Source organism: Pollicipes pollicipes, unplaced genomic scaffold, assembly GCF_011947565.3.
Source record: "Pollicipes pollicipes isolate AB1234 unplaced genomic scaffold, Ppol_2.1 Scaffold_7231;HRSCAF=8579_pilon_pilon_pilon, whole genome shotgun sequence".
NCBI lineage: Eukaryota > Metazoa > Arthropoda > Thecostraca > Pollicipedomorpha > Pollicipedidae > Pollicipes > Pollicipes pollicipes.
In genome coordinates, this window is record NW_023597034.1 from 26,691,001 (window position 1) to 26,710,109 (window position 19,109).

Here is a 19,109-nt window from a genome sequence, read left to right on the forward strand (position 1 = left end):
TAGCTAGGACTATCTAAGTCACAGACATATAAAAATACTTAAGGCTAGATGTCACGCTTGTCTCTCCCGAGTCAGTCGCGTGCGGAGAGCGGGGTCCCTCCGGGGCACATTGGTGGACCATGCTGGGCAGTTTCGCTGGATGTTCTCCCTCTCGTCACGCCAAGCGAAGTGGCGTGCGCAGTGACCGGGCATCCGCCGCAACCGGCGGCGGGTACCTGGCAGAGACAATCGCCCCCCGGTCCACCAATGAGCCCCGGATCTTGGCCCTGCTACTTCCAATCACTGTCCTCCACTCCTCATCAACCGCCATCACCATCCATCCTCCTTCTCCCTCTCATCTCCACCAAAAGTATTCTATCTTCCTCCCCCCGCGTTTTTCGTTTTGTGTTTCTACACACGTTGTCTTGTCCGCTCACATCTTTTCTCCGATCCTCACACTCCTCCTCCCGAGCCGTCTCCTCCTCCTCCTTCGGACGAGTGACGTCACCGGTCCGGCTGGCAGTGACGTCGCCCTGGCAGTGTTTGTTCCCGGCGCGGCCGGCTCTCTAGAAGAAGCAGGCAGGCCCGATCTCGACCTTGAACAGCTGGTCGCGCCGCCCGACGGAGCGCATCCCGATGTCGGTGAGCGGCAGGCGCTGGGTGCGCGGCGTCCTGACGCGGATCAGGGTCTGACCCCAGCTGGACGGCGCCCCCTGCAGCAGGAGAGAGACAGAGACACGGTCACTAGACAGCGCGGCGCGAACGCGCGACCCGAGACAAGCACGCCCGGCACGCACAGTCACACTGACGGGGCGAGACGAGCGCGCTGAACGTGGTCTGATGGGGTCATCCTCCGCATCTGCGTCTGGAAGACAAGCCTGCATCCTTGGCGGAGTGACCCTGGTGGTCACTGAAGGCAATCGCTCACCCTTGGAAGCTGGCATCCGGCCAGACTCCGTCGCTCCAAACTCTCGTCAGCTACCGGAGGGTCCCATGAGGCCGGGCGTCACCAACAAGCCCTTCACAGTATACCAGACGCCTGTTGCGCTCGTGTTGCGATGGGACCTGATGCGCCTGTGTCATCTGGTAGACCCTCACCTATGACAGATGTAAGTTTCCGCCAGACGCTCCGGACTGGTGCAACATTGACGTCATTTATGGTTACTTACGCAGCTCGGACGGCGAGCGTTAAAAGCTTTGCCACTTAACTGCCTTTTCAGACAATCGTTTAGGCCCTCTGACACGTGGGTCAAGGTGCTGAAACGCGCAGCCGCCGGGCGCAGAGTGCGCCATTATAATTTGAAGTTCTGTGTCATCAAAAGTCGACGCGTCTTCATCGATCTTGTACAGAGATGGATGGACGTGGGATCTATCATCCGTGTCCGATCACCGGTTCGCTCAACGAAGACGTTACGTAACCGCCACACAACATAGATGTATGCCGGGATACAGGATGGTTACAACAGCTTCGTGTTCAACACCTCGTGTTGATGGTAATCTGACAAAGAAATTGCATCGACCCGCACCGCGCCCATTACGCAGCGCCGATAGCGGAGCCTGGCGGGTGCCGCATCCAAGCCGGAGCCTCCACTGAGCTGTGATTGTGACCCCGGCTGGACCCAGCCGCATTTTACGCGCTGTGTTAGCGTACAGGCCATGACCACCCTTGACCATGTCACGATGTGACCGCAGACGTCCGGCGCGGCGTCCGCCTGGCCGCACCAGGTGTCGGAGCATTGACGCCGCCGAACAGCGCGGGGCCAGCTGTCCGCACCGTCCCTGCTTGACGTCTGTGCGCAGCGTCCTCCCTGTGTGACGTCTGTCGTCTGCTGTGTCCTCCCTGTGTGACGTCTGTCGTCTGCCGTGTCCTCCCTGTGTGACGTCTGTCGTCTGCTGTGTCCTCCCTGTGTGACGTCTGTCGTCTGCTGTGTCCTCCCTGCGTGACGTCTGTCGTCTGCTGTGTCCTCCCTGCGTGACCTGTACTACCATTGGATGTCTGCTGACCGGCTGGCCACCCGAGAGCAGCCCTGGAGCGTGCCCGTCCCCAGCTCCGAGACTCGACTCGAGCTCCGACTCGGCCGAGTATGGCTCCCTAGTGACAGTCGCGGCGCGCTCGCGACGGACCGGCCCGGCCGCCGGCGGTGCAGTCACGTCCGCCTCCTGTCGCCGAACGCGACGTGCGCCGCGGGTGGCACGGGGCGCACGCGCGCGGGTGGTGCGTGTCGCGCCGCGAGCACGCCTCCGGACTGAACGGGGGCAGGCCCGCGGCAGCCTGTCGCGCCTGGATTCCTCAAACGCGGCGAGGGAGACTCACAGACGGAGCCGGGCGGCGGTCGGCGCCGTTTGGATAGGGCGGCGGTCGGGGCAGAAGCATGACTTCGACGCGACCCCCGCCTCCCTCCTGCTGCACGCCTCAAGGCTGTGCCGGGCGCTCCTAGCGGTCTCCCGCAGGGCCGAGACGCCGGCTGACAGGGATCTCACAGTGGACGGAAGCGGGCCGTTGGAGCGAGCCCCGGACGCAGCCTGGCCGACGTGCGGTGAGATGCGGCGTTCACGTAGCCCGTCCGTTACCACAGGTTCGCCGCATGAGCGATGACTCAATCCAACCATGGGTTGCGTCAGGACCTGCATCCATGGCTCGTTCAGGGTCAGACCATTAAGGAGTTTATGAAATGGCAGAGAGAACAAATGGTAAATAGGTTAATAAATGCGCCGTTTTAGTCCAAATGTGCGGTTTCGGAGAAGAAGACAGATTATCGGGGCGGACGACCAGTTGGCACATACCCAAACGTGTGAGTCAACGACTTTGACCCCCTCTGGAAACGGAGTATCGACGCATGTGGATACGTTCATACCAATAAGAATGACAGCGAAAATAGGCGCGAACTATCCGCAACCGATACCACGCTTCATGGGGCGTCTTAAAATCAACAACAAACCATACTTTTATGCACCGCTCCAGTGTTGTCATTCCGACAAACATCGTGGGAATGTCCGCGCCGTCGCGTGGCATTATCAATGTGACAAAAAAAAACTCTGCCGCTCTGGCTGTCAATGTTTTGCCAGTGGTGATGGCTGCTCATGCTGCGAGCACATAGATTTAGGAAGGAGCACCAAGAACACTAAAGCCATCTCGTCGCACCATTAATGACTGCGCTGACGTGGTTGTCGAGGGTTCCCCTGGTGATGGACAGCTGCAGATCGAGCCGCCGCACGAAGGCCCCAAGGCTGTCGAGGGCTCCCCTGGTGATCGGCAGCTGCAGACCGAGCCGCCTTACGAAGGCCTCGAGGTTGTCGAGGGCTCCCCTGGTGACGGGCAGCTGCGGATCGAGCCGCCGCACGAAGGCCCCAAGGCTGTCGCGGGCTCCCCTGGTGATGGGCAGCTGCAGACCGAGCCGCCTTACGAAGGCCCCGAAATGGGTCGATAGGCAAATTGATTCCCAGGAGCAAATGGCAAAAGAGGAGACAGGCAAGGACGTCACCACACAGTCAAGGATCTAACCAAACAGGCTCCAGGAAATGCTGCCCGACGTCAGTTATGAACGTTCACGTTGCAAATTATCCACGAGAGCCTTTTCACTAGCGCTGAGTGTGTGTGTGCGGGGGCAACAAGCCGAGCAAGATCCACGAAATAGACAGGAGACAATCAGAGATTACTTGATGTGTAAATTATCCAATGGTGTTCAGTTGGACATCTTCAGGCCAACCGGTGATTTTCCAAAGTCAACCTGCATGCCCAGGAACAAAAAGAAGGAAGCTCATGGCCTGACGAGTAAAAAAAGAGCAATATGGGCGTAAAATATATATTCTAATAGCGTATGGGAAAGGGCGAAAAACCAAAGGCGATATGGCAAGGCTTTAAAAAAAGCACATAATCTTGTTTAAATAGCTTTTGGACAAGTATTGTTCTGCGACCGATCCCAGATCAAAGTCAAAACACGTGGTTGATTACGTTTCATCTCAGAATGTTCCCGACGCATCTAAAATGATTTGCTCGCTTGGTAATCAAAATTTTATTCTGTGAGCCACTTACTGCCATGTTAAGGATGTCCGCCAAGACAATCAAATTGCAAGCCTCCAAATATGGGACCATAGCTCAAAATAAGCAAAGCTGGCCATGAAACCACACAGTTTTGGCTTAAACGCTTATGGAAGGCAAGTGCGCAATAGCCGGGTCATAAAATATGGCAGTATTTAAACCATAGCGCTGTACTGACGTCATCTAAATTCGAGTGCAAAAGCTGCCACTCTGGAAAGCAATTGCCGTGAATTCTTTCCAGATATGTGAAATCTCACAACCACCGTCTGAGTTGGCGCTTTGCCTCAGAAAAGCCGCCAGGGACAATCCCCAGGCGTTCGATTGACTTCATCCCTTCTGAGAAATTTTCGCAAGCAATGAGGAGCAACGAGGACTCACAAACTTTCCTCATGCAGCATGGTATCAGATTTGACTACCAATCTGAGCGTGTCGAACGGCACACCAAACCGTTGAGTGAGCGTTTCCTCAGCGAGCATCGATAATGATTGACGGTAGACCGAAGAGGGGGTCGAAATCGTGCCCACGAAAACCAAGCCTAGGCCAGAACGATGCATGGCGTGGGATGCAATGAGCCACCGGACTGACTCATGTCGGCTAGCCTCGTGTCGTAACCAGGAAACTAAGCCACGTACTGCGCATTCCATGGTGGTAATGCCCTTGAGAAGCCGCCACAGCACGCGTGGCCCAGGACGTGGGACCCCGCTTGATCCGAGCCGTGTGGACGATCGCTGCTCGGTGTTCTGAAGGTAGCATCGCGCCGATGCCATGGAACCTCGCGTCGGGCTTTCAGCTTGCACTGAAAATGCTTTTAAGGACGCGTGTATTGATATATCGCAAAACCATTGCGTAGCTTAGCATGCGCGATGCCAATTTTGGGCGACAATGTGCTGATCGATCCATTGTGGATGTGTCGACTCATGTACATACTTAGCTGTGATTCGTCCGCTAAAAGCGGCGTTCGTGTCCCTGACGTCTCATGGGGAGCTTGGCATCTCGCATTTCCGCGAGCCGTTGACCGGTCCAGACAAAGCCCGCTCGAGTGCGGTTTCGTAAGGTCTCCCTCTCTGCCGCCTCTGTGCATCCAGAGGGAAGACGCCAGACGAGGCCTGCGAATCGCCGCCTCTCTGCTGCCTGACAGCTGTCGGTCGACGGAGGGCCCTGCGGCCGAGGTCGGCAGCGCGTGTCGGAGGCGGCTTCCACACTCAGTCAGGACCGGGGGGCGCTTGCACAATCCAGTTCGGGTCGGGGACTCGGGACCTCCTCTGGATCCAATCAGTATCGGAACTCCAGCTGGATCCAGTCAGGGTCCGGACTCCCGCTGGGTCCAGTCAGGGCGGGACTCCCGCTGGATCTTGCCAGAGCAGGGGCTCTCGCTGGATCTATCCGGGGTTAAGGCTCCCGCTGAATCTAGCCAGGGTTGGGGCTCCCTCTGGATCGAGCCAGGGTGGGGGCTCCCGCTGGATCGAGCCAGGGTTGGGGCTCCCGCTGGATCTAGCCGGGGTAGGGGCTCTCGCTGGATCTAGCCAGGGTTGGGCTCCCGCTGGATCTAGCCGGGGTAGGGGCTCCCGCTGGATCTAGCCAGGGCTGAGGCTCCCGCTGGATTGAGCCAGGGTAGAGGCTCCCGCTGGATCGAGCCAGGGTAGGGGCTCCCGCTGGATCTAGCCAGGGTTGGGCTCCCGCTGGATCTAGCCGGGGTAGAGGCTCTCGTTGGATCTAGCCAGGGTTGGGCTCCCGCTGGATCTAGCCGGGGTAGGGGCTCCCGCTGGATCTAGCCAGGGCTGAGGCTCCCGCTGGATCGAGCCAGGGTAGAGGCTCTCGCTGGATCTAGCCAGGGTTGGGGCTCCCGCTGGATCTAGCCAGGGTAGGGGCTCCCGCTGGATCTAGCCAGGGTTGGGGCTCCCGCTGGATCGAGCCAGGGTAGAGGCTCTCGCTGGATCTAGCCAGGGTTGGGCTCCCGCTGGATCTAGCCAGGGTTGGGGCTCCCCCTGGATCGAGCCAGGGTTGGGGCTCCCGCTGGATCTAGCCAGGGTTGGGGCTCCCGCTGGATCTAGCCAGGGTAGAGGCTCCCGCTGGATCTAGCCAGGGTTGGGGCTCCCGCTGGATCTAGCCAGGGTTGGGGCTCCCGCTGGATCTAGCCAGGGTAGAGGCTCCCGCTGGATCTAGCCAGGGTAGGGGGCTCCCGCTGGATCTAGCCAGGGTTGGGGCTCCCGCTGGATCGAGCCAGGGTAGAGGCTCTCGCTGGATCTAGCCAGGGTAGGGGCTCCCGCTGGATCTAGCCAGGGTAGGGGCTCCCGTTGGATCTAGCCAGGGTTGGGGCTCCCCCTGGATCCTACCAGAACCAGTCCGCGCCTGGGTTCCCGCCAAACCCAGTCAGAGTTGTGTCGTCTCGAGTCTCGACGCTTGCGGTGAAATAGGAGGGGGGGGGGGGGGGGAGAGGGGCGCAGCGTCAATGGAAGGCAGCCTCTGCACCGGCGGACTAGCCGTCATCAGCATTCGCTGGGCGTCGCTTTTGGCGGTCGTTATGGCAGACGGCGGTGAGAAAGCGCAAGTTGTCCAACGGCGGTCGGTCGGTGAATGCTTCCACCGATCATTCGATGGTGCAATGTTTTCGCGCCGTTCGAGAGGTGGTCACGCACCGAGTGGGCCGGATCGTCGGGCTGGGGATGGTGTGACCTGTGGTCACAGGGCGCGGCTGACAGAGCGCGGAGCTGTGCTTGCCACTAGCTCGGACATGCTGAGGCTCTTCGCACAGCCGATTCGAGCTTGTGGTGCAACCGTGCAACTGTGCATATTTATGCACAACCTCCCCCTGCACCGAAGAAGCATGATGTGCGGGTGCTTGAGATGACCAATAAACGCCTGCCGACCGCCGGAGTCCACAAATAGGTTTGGGATACCAGTACACCGCACAACACCCTGCCCAGTTGAGGTGATATGGAGCACGTGAACAGCTGTTTGATTTCGTCTCAGGTCCTGGTGTCTGACACAGCTGGCAGGAGATGGCGTCGGCTGGCGGCGGCGGACGGCCGGGTCTCCGAGCCAGAGATTAAACGTGGCAAGGTCTCCGAGAGAGACGGATCACAGGGAGGGTTGGGGGTCAGCAGCTTAATGAACGTAGCCGCTCTCATTCTCCGCTTTGCATCAATCACCGTGAACCTGCAAGATCCACGCTGAGAGCGGTTCAGGTGAGAGCCTGTCATACTACCCCAGCCCCAAAGCTGCCCATGAAACGGAGTGTGGGTGATGAAAACTGCATGGTACCTCCCCCTTACGACGAACTATATGCATGATCATATTACCACCACCTGCATACCGCGGTGTGCCCAGCCAGCAGCCCGCGCTGTTCCAGCCCGCCTGCCGTGCTGCCTGATCGCCGGCTCTCAACACCGTGGCATTCACGCACCAGCGAAGGCGCATCACTCACTGCCTCGTTGGTTGGCCAACAGCCGCTGCATGCCGTGTCTGAGTGACGAGCGGCGTGAGGTGTCTTGTGGCGTCGTGCAGCGTGAGGTGTCTTATGGCGTCGTGCAGCGTGAGGTGTCTTGTGCATGGTGCAGCGTGAGGTGTCTTGTGGCATCGTGCAGCGTGAGGTGTCTCGTGGCATCGTGCAGCGTGAGGTGCCTTGTGGCATGGTGCCGTGTGAGGTGTCTTGTGGCATCGTGCGGTGCGAGATGTGATGGAATGTGATACAAATCGCGACCATGCCGGAATGCCATGCAGTTTTTGAGATGTAATTCGTCGCGGGATGTTAGCTGCGTGAAATGTCTCCAAATGTCCTGCAATGTCTGATGGCTCTTGATACTGCCTGGCGTGAGATATCTTGGGATGTAGAGAAGCTTGAAATAACTCGGGATGTTGCACAACGTGAGCTGCCTCGGGATACCGTCCAGCGTGAAATGTCTCTGAATGTCGACCAGTGTGAGATGACCGGATGTCGTCTGGCGTGAGATATCTCTGACTGTCGTCCAGCGCGCGGAGCTTCGCCAAGAGTCGTGCCGCGAGGGACGGGCCGGCCTCAACGCCCACCCGCTCCTCGGCCACCGACCGGCGCGCGGCGCCGACAAACATTGCGACAACGCTGACAAGAGCGCGGGGTGGCGCGGCCGGCCGCGTGTCGCAAGGACACCGGCGCGTGCAGGGACGCGGCTGGCCTGCCCCGGCGCATGTCACGGCAGCGTCGCGCCCGCCGCCCGCAGAGCCAGAGAAAGACGCCTCTGCCGATAAGCATCGGCGCCGCGGTAGACACACGGCGGCCCGGTCGTGTTTAGCGGACGCTGACAGCATCTGGTGACTAGGTGACGTCGGTTCAGTGTTTTACAGTAGCCGGGCAGCCATCCAATCGGCGCGCGATTTGCTCTGCCACCGCAAGAAGGTCAGGAGTTACTTCACTAGTGCGGTTAACCACGCCACTGTGCGCGATACCTTTGGAGCAGCCAGGAAGCTGAGACCGTGGTCCGTGGCATGACCGGTCGCATCCCACCACTTCAGATGCGGGGGCTGTAGGTCCAAGCCGACTCATTTCATGGCAAGTGTAGCAGGAAGGTAGCGACAACCTTGGTTGGGGATGGGAAGCACGTCGTGTGATCGGGGTCACGGCAGTCCTCGCAGCTGGCCGTCACGAGCCACCAGCGCTTCAGATCAAGATGTAGTAAAAACAGCTGGTGCGCGCCGCGGCGCAAACCCAGCTCCAATGTCGAAAGCCTGAGAGGCACGCATTAATGCTCTGTTTCTACGACGTCGGTGAATCGAGATTTCTCTTCTAATTGGGGGCACCAAGGTCACAGGGTCACTTTTCGGCCGACGTCTTCAGACTTTTAAATTCAGATTGAACTCCATCCAGCCTAGATTCGTTTTGAAAAATCCTTAATCAGGAGGCCGATCAGACACGTCTGTGACTTCTGAAATCGCGATCAGAAGGGAATCTGCAGTCACCAGGGTCATGAGAGCGAGTTACTAGGTGGGACAGACCCGGTCACGCACGCACCAGGATGCAACCAGCTAGACTTCATGCTATTTGGGGTGAAAGATCTTAAAGGCACGCTCATTTCCAAGAAGCCTCTGGTAATCACACATTACTAACGATACCAGAATAAAACACAGTGTGTACTACACACTAGCTGCGTCACGGTGGTGGCTGCCCAGGTGACTGGTCCTCTCACCTGACAGCCGTCAGAGAGCGTGTCGTATTTGCTGCGGCCACGGGCATACACCTCCTGGTCGTTCCAGCTCATCAGCCGCAGGCTGCCGCGGTACGTCTCGCGCTGCGCGTTGTACACGGCCACGTGGTTGCGGCAGTGGTACGTGATGTTCTGCTCGGCGCGCGTCGACAGCAGCTGAAGGAAGCCGATCTGGTTGGCGTCCGCCTTGTAGGAGAACTGAAAGGTATGGTAACACCGTTGACAGCTCGCTCGCTTCACGACTACACGACTACACTACACGACAGCTCGCAGTGGTACGTCTGGAGAGCGGTACGCTGTTGACTGCGGTGTGCAGAGAAAACACTTCTGGATACCGCCTGGCGACGTGAGGTCATGAGGACGTGACGTGAGGTCGACGTGAGGAATACGCGCATTATGCGAACGCCACAGCTACTCAAGCAAAACCTGTCTGTAACAAGAACACTTGGCACGGACACTGCCGGCTCCAGGGCGCCAGATTTGCGGGTGACCGGCCGTCGGTGGGCGCAGACTAGCGAGCATGGGTTAACCTCAGATCCCCCGTTGATGTCTTCTGAGAGCCACTGGTGTTCGCGGCTTGCGTTTGGAGGCGGACAGCTCGGGCGTGACGGCCGGGTCCGGGTTCAGGCAGGTCATGCGCTGACCCAGGTCACAGTAGACCAGGATGGCGTCCTTCTTGTCGCCCTCGTTGGGATCGATCCAGTAATTGCCTGCGAGCGAAAAGTGCGTTCAGCATCTGTCGTGTCATAATATTGAGCTACAGGACTGTGGGAAGGCTGTTGTTTCTATACATTGCTTCTAATGAATACAGGCAATTCTGCAACGAATGCATGATAGCATTTGCAGCACCGGTGCCGGCTGTGGCGAATACTGTAAGCAGACACCCGAACCCTTACCATTCTCCCCATCCGGTTAGGTTGTTCAGTATCCTGCCCGGCCCAGAGTGAGCAGCCACCCGAACCCTTACCGTTCTCCTTGTCCGGATAGGCCACGGCCAGGTCACGACACGTCTTGGACGGCGCGTCGGCCGTGCCGTCCGGCTTCACCAGCGTCTTGAAGCGCGCCTGCAGCTGGTTGTAGGCCATCAGCACGATCTCCTTGCGCTCGTCGTCGGTCAGCTCCTTGCCGAGGCGGATGGGCTCGTCGCTGTTGAGCGGATCGGGTCCCTGGTGGCGGCGGCGGCGGCGGGTGTGAGCTGGCAGCGGCGACGGCCGCGCCGAAGGCCGGCAGGGCGCGGCGCGGCGCACAGTGCGCCGTCCGGCCGGCTGGTCGCGGCGCGCGCAGCTCGATTGTAGGGTATGCAGGGGGACCCAGCTGTCCAGGTCATTAACAGAGGCGCGAGAATCGCCGCCGTGGGGGTGAAAAGAGCATGAAAGTTGGGAGGCATCTGGCGGCCCGTCACTTCAGGACAACGTCCCTGCTGAGGCTGGGCGCCAGCTGACCAGGAGGGCGGTCGGTACCTGGCCTCTGGGCTGGACGGCACACTCGCCACCCCCACCCCGCGGACGCGGCGCGGGTGCGACCCCAGCATGGTCGTGCCGACCGCTCACCTTGTCCTGGCCCGTCTGCATGAAGGCCTGCAGCGCAGCCACATCGAAGCCAGTCGACTCGCCGGGCGGGCCGGGCGGACCGGCCGGGCCCGGCGCTCCGGCCTGGCCCGGCCGCCCCGTGTCTCCGCTGGGACCCACGCGGGCCCGGCGGGCCCTCCAGACCCTGCGGACCTGGCATGCCGTCCATTCCGGCTGGGCCCTTCATGCCTGGCTCGCCCGGGGCTCCGGGTGTGCCTGGCGAGCCCGGCGGTCCCTTCTCGCCAGTGGGGCCCTGGAAATGACACGTAGCAGTGGGCAACATTGTCTGAAAAATCACTAACGCCACGGAAAATACCCAACTTCAGCGGAAAGTGGATAAGAAATCACGAAAAGTACGACGAAAAGACAACCCGGGTCATTGTTAAGATATGTTTAGTTTTGCGCGTTTTCACCTAAACACTACTAAAATCACAGCATCCCTGTATCGCATGCATCGTCAATGTGTTCCACTTACAGCCGGACCGGGCAGACCCTGCAGACCGAGCAGACCTCGATGTCCCTTGCCGCCCTTGACGCCCTCCACGCCACGCTCGCCCCTGGGTCCCTGCAAGCCGGGCGGACCCTGCTTGCCCCTCTCGCCGGTAGGCCCCTCGACGCCCTGGACGCCGGGCTCGCCACGATCGCCGCGCTCGCCCGTCGGTCCGGACGGGGCCGACGGGGCCAGGAGCTCCCTGTGGGGCGGGGCACGCACCGTCAGGCACCATACCGATCGCCTCAAAAACATCATCAGTGACGATGGTCTGTACGCTCACACTTCGTTGTCATTGGGAGTTGTGTGATGGATAGCACTGCTTCTGATATGAAGCGTGAAATTCTCTCACCGACCCCGCACCAAGTGGTGCCGTTGTGCCAGCCAGCGGGCGCAATGAATATAGAACGTTTAAAGGCTGTTTAAGTTGCGAGCAGTGCATAAAACGGACGAACTGCACCTTCATAAAATCGACACCGAGCACCTGATCATGCTGTTTTGTCTCCTCAACGTACTCCATTTCATCCTGAACAGCAGCAACGAGAAGAAAGCAGCGTAACCTTTGCGTGCCACTAATGCAGCAGCAGTCCAACGCCGCCACCAACACCACCACGGACGCCCAGACAGCGACATTAATCTCGAGCCCACGGCGGCTTCCGCGGTCGCGCGGCGCAACGGTGGCTCCACCACAGCGGCGTCGGCGGCGGCGCCGGACACTAACCTGCAGTCCGGGTGGTCCAGAGATGCCCGGCTGGCCGACGTCGCCAGGCGGTCCCTTGTCTCCGGGCCGGCCGCTGATGCCAGGCGCGCCCATCTTGCCCTCGGGCCCGCTGGGTCCCTGTTCGCCGGCCGGTCCCGGATTGCCCGGCGTCCGCGCAGGCCGGGCTGGCCCGAGGGGCCCTCCTGGCCGGCGCTGGCCCGGCTCTCCAGGCCTCGCCCTGCCCGCCGACAACGTCCGTTAGCGGCAGGTCCAGAGGCTTATTCCCGAAGTGGCTCGGTGTCACGTGCCCTCCCCCCTCCCCCTCCCACCCTCCCTTACACAATTCATGACACACTTTTATGTGTGTAAAAATGCTGAAAAGTTCAAATTCGAGGTAGGCACGAAAAAACTAAAGGGATGGTGTGCTACACAACGCGCAAGAAAGGCGGCGCGGCTGCAAGTGCGAGCTAAATCAGGCGTTCGGTAAGGGAACTCCCTTTCGAAATCCCGCAGAAAACTGAAATCCTGCAAATTCTTTGGGCAGATCAGATCACCGCAGAGTCCTGCGCCATCAGTCAGCAAATGAGAGAAGCATGCTTCCGAAGCAGACGACCTCATGGCACGAGCTCAGTCGTCCCAGCCAGGGTTATGTTGGTCTGTTCGTCTCAGCGGAAACACAGCGACCACGCCGTGAGTGAGACTGCGGCGTACCGGCGATCCACGCAAGCCCTGCGGTCCTTTGGGTCCGGAGCCTCCGGGCAGGCCTGGGAGGCCTCGCTCTCCAGCGGCGCCGGGCGGTCCGATGGGTCCGACCAGGCCCGGCAGGCCAGGCGCGCCAAAGCTGCCCTTGATGCCCTCGGGGCCCGGTTTTCCCGGGCTGCCGGCGGAGCCCTGCAGGCCGGGCCGGCCGAGGTCGCCGCGCGCGCCCTTGATGCCGGGCAGGCCGGCCAGGCCCGGCTGTCCGGTGGCGCCCTGCAGGCCCTGTGGCCCCTGCTCGCCCGGCCGGCCGGGCGCACCGGAAGTGCCCTGCGGTCCCACCGGGCCCGGATCGCCGCGAGAGCCCTTGGAGCCGGTCAGGCCGAACGGGCCTGGCGGTCCCGACGGACCCGGCTTGCCTGCGCGAGGAAAATGTGGAGGTGAGTGAGGTGAGGTGGGACAGCCGGGACACATGAGGGCGACTGGCCAACACAGCCATATATATATATATATATATATCTATATATTATATATATTCATATCATCCTTATATCTCTCTCTTCCCCCTATCTCTCTTCTCTCTTGCTCTCTCGTCTCTCTCTATCTATCTCTCTCTCTATACTATACTATATCGACTCTTGGCCACTGTACCCCCTGCTACCCTTTGGGCATGCTCTTTGCTAGATCTTGTTTGAGATATCTGGGCTCCCGAGCACGCGCTATTAATCATCCTCAGAATTCGCAAAACCACTGTCGCCGATGCACAAGACTGGCATTGCCTGCCGCGCTGGTCAGTGACTAAGCGGTGACAGGTGAACAAACATCACGAAGCTGTTACTGAGGTGAGCAAAATATCGCTGGCGTTGTGACTGAGGTGTTAACAAAATATCGCTGACGATGTGACTGAGGTTAACAAAACATCGCTGAACTGTGACCGGGATGAACAGACATCACTGAAACTGTGACTGAGGTGATCAAATATCACTGAAGCTGAGACTGAGGTTACAGATACACTAAGGCTTCAACTAACGTAAAACATGCTGTCACTGAACCATCACAAACGAAGGTCACGCAACTAAGAAACCAAACTGATGCCAGTGGGCCGACTGACCTTCGTGCCCGGTTTCCTTGCGAACCCTTCTGTCCGGGCAGTCCCCTGCTGTCCCTTGGGTCCGGTGGAGCCGGTGATGCCTGCTGTCCTGGAAGCCGCGCAGTCCCTGCGTCCGGGCGGACCACGAGCGCCCATGAGGCCGGGCTTGCCCAGCTCGCCGGGCGGCCCCGACGAGCCTGGCTCGCCGCGCTCGCCAGACTGGCCGGGCGGCCCGACCGGCCCAGCTCGCCCTGGATGCCCTGCGGTCCCGGGCGGCCGGTGGGGCCCTCCGGTCCGATCTTGCCCTGGGAGCCGGCCTCGCCCTTCGGGCCGGCGGGTCCGGTGTTGCCCCTCCTGCCGGGTAGACCCTGGCGGCGGGGACGAGCACGGCACCGTCAGAGGCGTCCTCGAGGCTGCCTGAAGGAACCTGGCGAGGCTTTGTCTGTTTTGAATGGAAGGCTGGCTGTCATCAGTCGTGCCTAGATAACTGAGTGAGACAGAAAAATCCTTGCGTAGCTCCACACCTTGGTATTTCTAGCAATTGACTGCTGCGCGTTTGAAAATTGGGTTTTACTACAGTAGGATCTCTGGGTCAGCAAGACTCGAACCAGAGCACGAAAAGTCTGACTTTACGGTCTGGTTTGGTAAGCGCGATTTTGCACCCACCGCCAGACATGGAACAGTTATGCAACGACTGTAACCGCCGCGAGCATCATATCCCTCTCTACTACGCCATCCAAAACGGAACCCCATTGTGCCCCCCCCCCCCCCGAGATGACCCTCCCTGGTTGACCCTCCCGCTGGTGACCCTCCTATGACCCTCCCGCTGGTGAATCTCCATCTGGTGACCGTCCCGTGGTGACCCTCCCGCTGGTGACCCTCCTGTGATGACCCTCCCGCTGCTGATCTCCATCTGGTGACCCTCCCGTGGTGACCCTCCCGCTGGTGACCCTCCTGTGATGACCCTCCCGCTGGTGAATCTCCATCTGGTGACCGTCCCGTGGTGACCCTCCCGCTGGTGCCTTCCCGTGGTGACCTCCTATGGTGACCCTCTATCTGGCGACGGTCGCTGGTGACCTTTCATCCGGATGACCCTCCGCTGGTGACCCTCCCGCTGTGACCTTCCCGTGGTGACTCTCCTATGGTGACCCTCTATCTGGCGACGGTCCGCTGGTGACCTTTCATCCGGATGACCCTCCTGCTGGTGGTCCTCCCATTGGTGACCCTCCCGCTGGTGACCTCCCGCTGGTGGGCCTCCTGCTGGTGACCCTCCCGCTGGTGACCCTCCCGTGGTGACTCTCCTATAGTGACCCTCTATCTGGCGACGGTCCGCTGGTGACCTTTCATCCGGATGACCCTCCGCTGGTGAGCCTCCCGCTGGTGACCCTCCCGTGGTGACTCTCCTATGGTGACCCTCCCGCTGGTGACCCTCCCACACTCGCGCCACGTCAGCGCGAGGCGTCCGGCGCGTGCTGACCACAAGTCCCGGTCCTCCGCGGTGTCCCTTGGCGCCGGTGGGTCCGGGTGGTCCGGGCGGTCCGTCCGGTCCGATGGCACCCTGCTCGCCGCGAGCGCCCGCCTCCCCAGGCGGACCCATGGCGCCGCGCTCGCCTGTCACAGATGGCAGCACCGGTCAGCCCAGCGTGCCGGTCAGCCCCCCTCAGCCCGGTCGTTTGGGCCGGATCGGCGGAGTCCAGGCACTGAGGCTCCGCGGTGATGCATGGCAGAGCGTTCTGACGTTTCGTAGAAACATCGACGTGGTCTTGTGACGCCCTAAATGTTAAACAGTTAAGCGGACGAATCGGCTCAAGGCGTAAATTTGAATCAAAAGACTGATCGGAGCCAATCGCATCAATCACCACTCAGTTCTTAAAGTCGAGCTTGTTTCTCTCCGAAACAACGAACAGCTTGACCAGTGGATGCATGGGCTAGGGTAAAATTCCCTCTATACAAGTCAGCTGCCAGCTCAGACAACATCGCCGCATAGTTGCGGCCACCTGGGTGACCGCGACAGGGACATTGCTATTCGCTTTGCATCTCGAAGATTATAAACCAGACGTTCCTCTGACGAATTATTCACACAACTGAAGTTGATTCGCAATGCATTTGCAACAGAGCAGGAAGCATTACTTGGAAGTGGCTGGTTTTCGTGAGGCGCAGACGTCGGCTGAGCGTCCGCGAGCCGGCTCGGCCGCGGGCTCGGACGCGGGGTGCGTACCTCTGAATCCTCGCGATCCTCTGGGCCCGCTCTCTCCGGGTGGGCCGGTGGGCCCCTGCAGGCCCGGCTCGCCGTCCTTGCCGGGGTTACCGGGACTGCCGGGCGTGCCCGGTGGACCCTGCCAGGTCACGTGACAGGTGTGAACACCGCTCGTCCGCGCAGTCCGGCCGCCGCCGAGCTTCGCTGGCTTACCAAACCACACAACAGCCGCAGAGTATAACGCCGAATGGTAACTGCCACCATTCTCATCTGTACCGGTCCAGCCGCGAAGCGAATGGCTTGCAAGTATGCCTAGTCTACAGGTGAGTGGCTGCCACCTGCCTCTCACATGCACTGCAAGACAATTAAAGTAAATGTCCAGAAGACGTTTGGGTCCACCACGCATGACGCTTCTCTGGAAGCGCCCATCGCCTCCGCTTACGGACGTCGTGTGGCCTGCTGACCTGGAATCCTCTGGCTCCCGACTGTCCGACGGGCCCACGCGCTCCGGCCGAGCCGGGCGGTCCCGGCGGCCCGATGGGACCCATGGGTCCGTCGCGGCCGGCGTCGCCGCGAGGACCCGGAGGGCCAGCGTCGCCCGCCTTGCCGTCCTTGCCCGGTTCTCCCTGGTGAGGCACAGGTGGGGGCGCTCGGAGCACAGCTCAACTCGCCGCCGCCACCGGCCGGACCTCGGGCGCCGGTGACGGCATACCGTCCTCCGCGGAAGTAAAGTAATCAAATAATAGATGAATTAGGTTGCGACCAAGATACTATCGTATACAAATCCCAAACAAAGACTAACCAACAACACGGTGCCAGCGAGTCGTCGAGAATAACACCGAGCATAATGCCAAGTACTAACCGCCATCAGCACTCATCCCCACTGGTCCGGCCGCGAACTCCTCGACTTGCGCTTAAGCGCTCAAAGTGTGTTAAATCGGCGCACCAATGATCGTCGCATGCCTTCCCACACGGTGCGAGACGACTAAAGCCTATGTCCACAGACCTTTGGACCCAACAGCATGGCGCAATGTTCAGCTCGGCCGCCCGCCGACGCCCCGCTTGTCTCGGCGCTGCAAGCGGTCGGGCGCGGCGCCGAACGTCGGCGTCGACTCACCGGTCGTCCCTGCGCGCCGATGGGTCCGATTGGGCCGGGCAGGCCGGTGGAGCCGGTGGCGCCCATCTCGCCAGGTTTGCCGTCGGCTCCAGGCAGGCCGCGGTCTCCGGTGCGGCCGGGGCGTCCCGGACTGCCAGTGCGCCCCTGCATTCCCCGCTCGCCCTACCACCGGTCATCGGGGTCAGGGTGAGCGGCGGGAAGGGGCAGCACCATAGGCTGCACCTCAGGGCAGGCAACAGTGACGGACATCACCAGAGGCCGTACCTGAGGTCATCAGCTTGTGCTCAGTAGATCGACACTTCAGCTGTTCCTGTGCGGGCTTCCACAGAGAGCAAGTGGGTTGTACATGGTGTGCTACAAGCTATGCACTGCAGCGGAGCGGCTGGTCGTCAGTTTCGCATTTCTCATGAGCATCACAGCAACTTACAACCAGTCCGGGCGGGCCGGGCCGGCCAGTGTCGCCGCTGGAGCCCTTAAGACCCATCCTGCCCGGCTGGCCGCGGTCGCCCACGGAGCCCTTCAGGCCGGGCGGGCCGTCGGCGCCGGGCAGGCCGCGCGTGCCGGGCGGGCCGCGCTCGCCCTGCGGCCCGAGCAGACCCGGCGGGCCGCGCAGACCACGTCGGCCCGCCGGCCGGCAGAGCCCGGCGGCCCTGGCGCCCCGCGCGCCCCGGCCTCACCAGAGTCGCCCTTGGCGCCCCGAGCCCTTCAGGCCGCGGGTGCCGGTCAGGCCCTGCAATGAACGGGCAGTTGTAAGAGAGCAGCTCACACGTAGGCGGCGTGATCTCATGCGAGAACCTTGGTGGCTGTTGAACTGTGGAGAGCACCACTGACATTCGAAACAAGTGATTGTCATGCAATTATTCATGGACATGCACGCGATGACAAAAGTAATTTGAAGACATGCCAGTATTTTTTCTTTTTGTCTACGAACAGGCTTACAAACAGCATCGCTCAAGTGGACGCAACTCGGTGGACCAGCGAGTCTATGTTACGTCAGGTCGCAGTGCAGCCGGCGCCGCCGCGCCGCGCCGGCGCCGGCTAGCGGCGGCGCCACGCCCTTGTGGTCGATGCTGTGATCCGTACCTGCTCTCCCTTCTGTCCAGGCAGCCCGGGACTGCCCGTGTTGCCAGGCGGACCGCGCGGTCCCGGGAAGCCGGGCGCACCCATCGGGCCGGGCGCGCCGAAGCTGCCCTTCTCGCCGTCGGCACCGTCCTTGCCGGGCCGCCCGGGGGCGCCCTGCTCGCCGGGCAGGCCGGGCTGGCCGGCCTCACCTGTCCAACACAGGTGTCACGGGTCTGTCACAGGCGTCACGGGTCTATCACAGGCGTCACGGGTCTGTCACAAGCGTCACGGGTCTGTCACAGGCGTCACAGGTCTGTTACAGGCATCACGGGTCTGTCAAAGGCGCCACGGGTCTGTCACAGGCGTCACGGGTCTGTCACAGGCGTCACGAGTCCGTCACAGGCGTCACGGATCCACCACAGGCGTCACGGGTCTGTCACAGGCGTCACGGGTCCGTCACGGGCGTCACGGGTCTGTCATAGGCGTCACGGGTCTGTCACAGGCGTCACGGGTCCGTCATAAGCGTCACAAGTTGCGTGTCACTGGCGTAACGGTCAAGCGAGGAGGACGCCGAGAGAATGCTGACTAAGCACACGCGCAAGTATGTAGAGAAGTGCAGAGCACAGATTCCGAAGGCTGACCCTGGGCAGGTGGGAGCGGCCGCAGTGTAGTCTTTGCGAGATCGCCTGGCAGCGGCGGGCAGTGCGAGCTGGCGGCCCCAGCGCCAGCACCGCCACCCGTCCAGCTCACTCACCACGAGGCCCCTGGAGTCCGACGCTGCCCTTGGGCCCCTCGTTACCGCGGTCACCCTTGGCGCCGGGACTGCCCGGGAAGCCAGGCGGACCGGACTTGCCGGCGGCGCCCTGTCGGCGGGCGGCGGTGGTCAGCGGCTAGCCGGCGGAGGCGAGCCGAGCCGGCCAGGCGCCGGCTAGTGATACACCGCGTCAGGGCTCCTGGCCGGCTAGTGATACGCTGCGTCAGGGCTCCTGGCCGG

General features: G+C 61.1%; 1 pseudogene; it reads right to left on the reverse strand.

Moving 5' to 3' along the window:
- Nucleotides 1-280: 280 nt before the first annotated feature.
- LOC119109916 (collagen alpha-1(I) chain-like) overlaps nucleotides 281-19,109 on the reverse strand; it is a 22,328-nt pseudogene continuing 3,499 nt past the window's right edge.